This window comes from Procambarus clarkii, chromosome 41, assembly GCF_040958095.1.
Source record: "Procambarus clarkii isolate CNS0578487 chromosome 41, FALCON_Pclarkii_2.0, whole genome shotgun sequence".
Classification (NCBI taxonomy): domain Eukaryota; kingdom Metazoa; phylum Arthropoda; class Malacostraca; order Decapoda; family Cambaridae; genus Procambarus; species Procambarus clarkii.
The window spans coordinates 11,286,737-11,293,480 of NC_091190.1; positions in this window are offsets into that span (position 1 = coordinate 11,286,737).

Genomic DNA, 6,744 nt, shown 5'->3' on the forward strand with positions numbered 1-6,744 from the left:
AAAGACTTTGTTGTCTTAGAGAATAACTTTCAGGACTTAGAGAATGTCTTTGATGAATGGAAGTGAGTTAGAGAATAACATATCATGACTGAGAATAACTTTTGATAACTCTTAGAACAACTTTGATGTCTTAGAGAATAACTTTAGATGTCTCTGAGAATGTCTTTGGATAACTCTGAGATTAACTTTGATGTCTTTGAAACAACTTTGACGTCTCTTGGAATAACTTTTGTGGACATGAGAATATCTTTGGATAACTCTGAGATTAACTTTGATAGCTCTGGGAATAACTTTTATGATTTTGAGAACATCTTTGATGTCTTGGAGAACAACATTGATGTTTAGAGAACAACTTTGATGACCAAGATTAACTTTAGATGTCTCTGAGAATAACTTTATAACATAGAAATTAACTTTAGATGTCTCTGAAAATAACTTTGATGACTTCGAGAATAACATTTGATGACTCTGAGAACAAGTTTGATAGCTCTGAGAATAACTTTAGATGTCTCTGAAAATAACTTTGATGAAAGAAGATGTCTTAGATTAACTTTTGATGACTTTGAAAACAAGTTTGATGAACAAAGATGTTTTGAAAGTTTCTCTGACGAACGAAGGTGACTCTGAGAATAACTTTTATGTCTTAGAGAAGAACATTGATGGTTTAGAGAGAATATCTTTGATGAAAAATGATGTCTTAGATTAACTTTGATGACTCTGTGAATAAGTTTGATGACTTTGAGAACAAGTTTGATAGCTCTGAGAATGACTTTTATGCCTCTGAGAATAACTTTGATGAATAAAGATGTTTTGGAAAGTTTCTCTGAAGAACGAAGGTGACTCTGAGAATAACTTTTGTTAGCTCTTTGAATAACTTTGATGTCTTTGAAACAACTTTGATGAACGAGAGTGAGTTAGAGATTACCTTTGCTAACTCTGAGATCAACTTTGATGAACAAAAGAGAGTTAGAGATTACATTTGATAACTCTAAGATTAACTTTAGATGTCTCTGAGACAAACTTTTATAACATAGAAATTAACTTTAATGACCAAAGTGAGTTAGAGAATACCTTTTGATGACTCCGAGAATAATTTTGATAGCTCTGAGAATGACTTTTGTTGTCTTGGAATAACTTTTGATTGTTCTGAGAATAACTTTTGTTGTCTCGGAATAACTTTTGATTGTGCTGAGAATAACTTTGAGGGCTTAGAGAATGTCTTTGATGAATGGAAGAGTCCCATTGAAGTCTTAAGGAAGTCTTTGATGTCTCGAAGGATGTCTTAGAGTGTAACTTTGGTGTCTTTGAGTAAGTCCTTGATGTATTGAAGAGCGTCTTTGATTTCTCGAAGAGTAACTTTGGTGTAACGGAGAGCACCTTTGACTATTTTTTGCGTACTTGACGACATATAATTTTTACGAAAGTGCTGAAAAAGTTACATTTGACTATTTTAGTGCTCCACAAAGTATAAATGTCAGTTAAGAACGACGATGATAGATATCTTTGACTATATTTTCTGACTTGATGATGGATAAAGTTAGTTATGAACAGTGCTGAAAAGATTCCTTTGACAATTTTTAGCTAAGCGAAAGGCTGTTTTAGTTAAGAACAGTGTTGGAAAGAGACTACACATGACTATTTTCAGATGAGAGAAGTGATATTTTAGTTAAGAAATGACAAGGAAACATGATGAAGTAACTATTTTTAGTTGACTGATGAATACTTTAGTTAAGGAAAAAGACAAAACATGATGAACATGACTTTTTCTGATGATTGGCAGATAATTTTAGTTATGAAATGACAATGAAACATGATGAACACGGTTATTTTCTGATGAATGGGGAATATGTTTAGTTAAGAAATGATGAAAGTTATTATTTTTAGTTGATTGACGATGGATAAAAGCTAGATATGAACAGTTTTGGAAAGTTTCCTTTGACAATTTTTTTCTTGATGAAACATAGCGCCTGTTAAGAAAGTGCTGAAAAAAGTTTCCTTTGACAATTTTTAGCTAAGAGAAAGGTTGTTTTAGTTAAGAACAGTGTTGAACGAGGCTATTTCTGACTATTTTTAGTTGACTGGATAATAAGTTTAGTTGAGAAATGACGAAAGTGACTATGTTTTTAGTTGATTGGTGAAAGATTTTTTTAGTTAAGGAACGTTAGATAATATGTAAGGGGAAAAACCCAGAGAACATATGGGGAACATGGCAAAGAACACATGTAAGAAAAGTTGATGAATACAGTGAACATGCTGGGAATATGAACTTACAGAGAACATGAAAACATGATAAGGAGAATAGGGAATACAAAGAATGAACAATGGACTTGTGAAGAACATGGAGAATATGACAAAGAATGTAGAAAACATGTAAGTGAAGGTGAAAAACGAAGTGATCTTGTGAGGAACATGAACTTGTAGAGGAACATGAATATTGACAAAGAACACAAAAATATGGAAGTTAGCATGAATATTGAGTATAAAAGTTGTAAAGAGAACATGTGATGAATATGAAAACATAGAAAATATGACTAGAATTTGTAGAGAACATAATGAGACTAAGAGAAAGATTACATAAAAAATGGAGATACTTGTGAAAATATGAACTGAATGGGACTGTGAACATTTGAAGAACATGGAGTGAACACGGATGAGAATACGAAGAACACAGTGAATATAGAGAAAATATGCAAATACAGTATGATTATTGAAGGTTTTGATACGTTGGGGATGAGAAGGTAAGGGAGGGAAAGGGTAAGAGTTAAGCTGGAGACGGACTTGATCGAAAATATTTATGTCTGATGATCTAAGGCTGAGGGAATGGAACTTGGTTAATGCCCTGATTAATTTTACTACGTTAGAAAATAAGGTGATCTTAAATCTTAGGATGATTTAGTTGGAAATAAAGAACTTGTACAAAATGAACTAAGCTGGGGCACAAGAGTTGAAACTTGATAACTGAACTGGTTTTTATTTACTATGTCTGAAAATGTAGTTGGGTGTTTAAATCTCAGGGGGATTTGGATTGATAGTAATGAATTTACAGGAGTGAACTTGGACAGAGGACAAGAGCTAGAGTTTTATAATTGTTTTCATCATATTTACTATGTCTGAAATACAGAGGGTAAAAATTTCGGGGAAATTGATGGTTTATTTACAAAGACTTGAGGGTGGAAGAGGGTGGGGGACGAGAGCTGGAGCTCAGTAACTGACTTGATCTTATTTACTAACTTTGAAGTATGTCTGCTTTTAATTTTAGGGAAATTGATGGGTTATTTACAAAGATACGAAAGAGAATTAAGGCGCGGACGAGAGCTGGAGCTCGATAACTGACTTGATTTTATTTACGGTGTCTGAAATACAGAGGGTAAAAATTTAAGGGAAATTGATGGTTTATTTACAAAGACTTGAGGGTGGAAGAGGGTGGGGGACGAGAGCTGGAGCTTGGTAACTGTTTTGATCTTATTTACGGTGCCTGAAATACAGAGGGTAGAAATTTCAGGGAAATTGGACTGATACTAACGAAGATACGAGAGAGAGCTAAGGCGGAGGACAAGCGCTGGAGCTTGGTAACTGTTTTGATCTTATTTACGGTGCCCGAAATACAGAGGGTAAAAATTTCAGGGAAATTGGACTGATACTAACGAAGATACGAGAGAGAGCTAAGGCGGAGGACAAGCGCTGGAGCTTGGTAACTGTTTTGATCTTATTTACGGTGCCCGAAATACAGAGGGTAAAAATTTCAGGGAAATTGGACTGATACTAACGAAGATACGAGAGAGAGCTAAGGCGGAGGACAAGCGCTGGAGCTTGGTAACTAAATTACTGTATTGAACTACATTTGAAATATGATTATTTTTAAATTTTAGAGGGATTGGAATGATAGTATTCATTATACGACAGGGGACTAAGGTGGGGGAACGTGAGCTAGAACATGCTTACTAACATGATTTATTTGTGTAAAACTGACTTGCTTAATGAAAAGGAGCAAACATACGATGTTGGAAAATAGTTGAACTGAATGAAAGGAGAGAGAGAGAGAGAGGAGGGACGGTCCAGATATTATTATGGAGAAGATAAGATAAGAGGTCTGGCTGGCCGGGCGTAAGGTAAATAAAGGTGACGCGAGAGATTGCGAGGTAAGGGGGGAGGGAGGGGGGTGTGATGTACGAAACCCTGAAAACCATGACTTACACAGGTGATTTTCTAAATTTATATGAATAACTAAGGCTTACATAGACGATTTTGTAAGTTGAAAACATGTAAAACATGTCCGTAGAGTTCTCCTGGAAGCCCTAAAGAGCTACATACGTTACTTGAATTTGTCCCATAAGGCCTTAACAAACTTCTATGTCTCGGAAATTATTTTTCTCATAAGAACTTTAACAAACTTCTAAGTCTCGGAAATTATTTTTCTCGTAAGAAATCCTTACTTCTAAACTCTGTGACTGACAAAATTTACCTGAAAACCCCCAAGCGATACACACGAATTTCCAAGAAAAAAAAAAAAGGTACCTGTGGCGCTTACAGTCCACAGGGGTCCTCTGGCCAAAAAAAAAAAAAGGTACCTGTGGCGCTTACATTCCACAGGGGTCCTCTCCCCCCAAAAAAAAAGGTACCTGTGGCGCTTACACCCTACTACTATGGGTTACCATGTATACGTCTGCTCTCTTCATGGGTTACCATGTATACGTCTGCTCTCTTCATGGGTTACCATGTATACGTCTGCTCTCTTCATGGGTTACCATGTATACGTCTGCTCTCTCATCATGAGTGCCATGTATATGTATTGCTTTCTTATGGTTACCATGTATATGTTTGTTTGTCATTGTTGCGCCTCTTGCATAACATACTTTTGTCATAACGCTTGGAATATCATCAAGTCTCAATCAAAATCTCAAAATTTTCGCGGTAGGAAAAGTTTATTATTTTTTCGTAATGTAGCGGATGTATGCCGTAGTCACACAAGATTATATTATGATCGTAAGTCAAATCTTAAGTGAGGCTGCAAGTACCCAAGGTATTTGTGGATATGTAAATAGGCCCTCTTGACTCGTGTTGGCTAGTGCTGGCTATTTTTTTGTTTGCTGTTGACTTATCTTGAACCTTGTTGACTATTGCTGGCTTTTGTTGATTTTTCTTGACTCCTCGTTGCTCATATTTACTCCTGCTGAGTCTTCTAGGCTTCTTGCTATATGATGCTGACTTCAACAAAATCCTGGCAATAGGCCTTCATTGAATTCTTCAGACTGAAGATGCTTTTTTTTGACTTGCAATTCGAGTTTCGCTTGGACTCGCTGAGACGTCAAAGAGTTCATATACGTTCTTTGACTTTTTAAATTTTTGACTTTATAATTTTTTTTTTTTACTTTTGAGTAGGTGAAAATGAGAGTTTCGCTGGATGTTTGGTAATTCTTCACTGTAGTTTTACTCTAGTGATTTATAAAATATTTAACTTCTGCCATTAAGGCAACGCAGATGTATATTTTTGAACGATTAAAAAGTCATTAGTATTTAAAAATATTTAAAAACAATTGCACTCATAACCAGATAATTTTATATTCATCGTGTAATTATATAATCTGTTCCCCCGTCTTGTAAGTACAAAATGTGATCCCCCATTTAGTAAATACATAATATTGTCCAAATCTGCTTGTTCTAAAATTCAAAATGGTTGGCAAATATCAAGTCATATGAAGATGTGCTAATAACTCTGGACTCAAAGAGATATTGATTAAAAATACATTATGTCCAACACTATGAGTGGACAAATTGTCTTTTCATGGATGGGTTATTCCATTAAATAATTACAAAAAAATCCCGTTTCATGTTTTATCTTGCTTTTATATCACAAGAATCTTCTTCTCAAATCATAGACTCTAATATCTTGCTGTTTGTCCAAGTATGGACTCCAGGTGCCAGATTCATGAAGCAGTTACGCAAGCACTTACGAACCTGCACATCTTTTTCTCAATCTTTGGCGGCTTTGTTTACAAATATGAAACAGTTAATGAGCTCCAGCGCACCCAGGAGGCTGTTTATAACAATAACAACAGTTGATTGTGAAGTTTTCATGCTTGTAAACTGTTTAATAAATGTAACGAAAGCCGTCAAAGATTGAGGAAAGATGAACACGTTCGTAAGTACTTGCGTAACTGCTTCGTGAATCTGGCCCCAGATGCTGTAGGTTAACCTCGCCCATCTTTGCACAGTGATTGCAGTAGGATACGTGCCCAACATGGACGGAACGTGGTCGGCATTATTGGAACGAGTACAACGAAGCACGGTGCGTTAGACAACCACATGAGGTCTCAAGCTTTTTGCATATTGGTTTGACAAAAAAAAAAGATCCTACACATAAAACATTGTGCACTGATCTCGCCAAATTAAGAAAATCTTTTCGTCATATTTCCCCCTTTAAAAGCTGGCGAAATTTTGATAACACAATAGGTTTTCCAAGGGACTTTCTTTCTCATAAGCAACAGAGAGAGAGAGAGAGAGAGAGGAAATTTTTCTTTGAATTTGCTCTTTTATGTTGCGCAAGGAACTTGGTGATATTGTCATTATAATGTTGTTATTGGGCCCTAACATACACAACTTCAGCATTCTAGCCCCGAGTGGTAGAGCCAAAAACAAGTTCGTTGCTTTATTGAGACAATTAAGATTTTCCAGAAGGAAACAGTACCAGGCTACGCAACACCGGGAAAGGCTTTTGACATCACCATTTAAGTAACGATTGTTGTC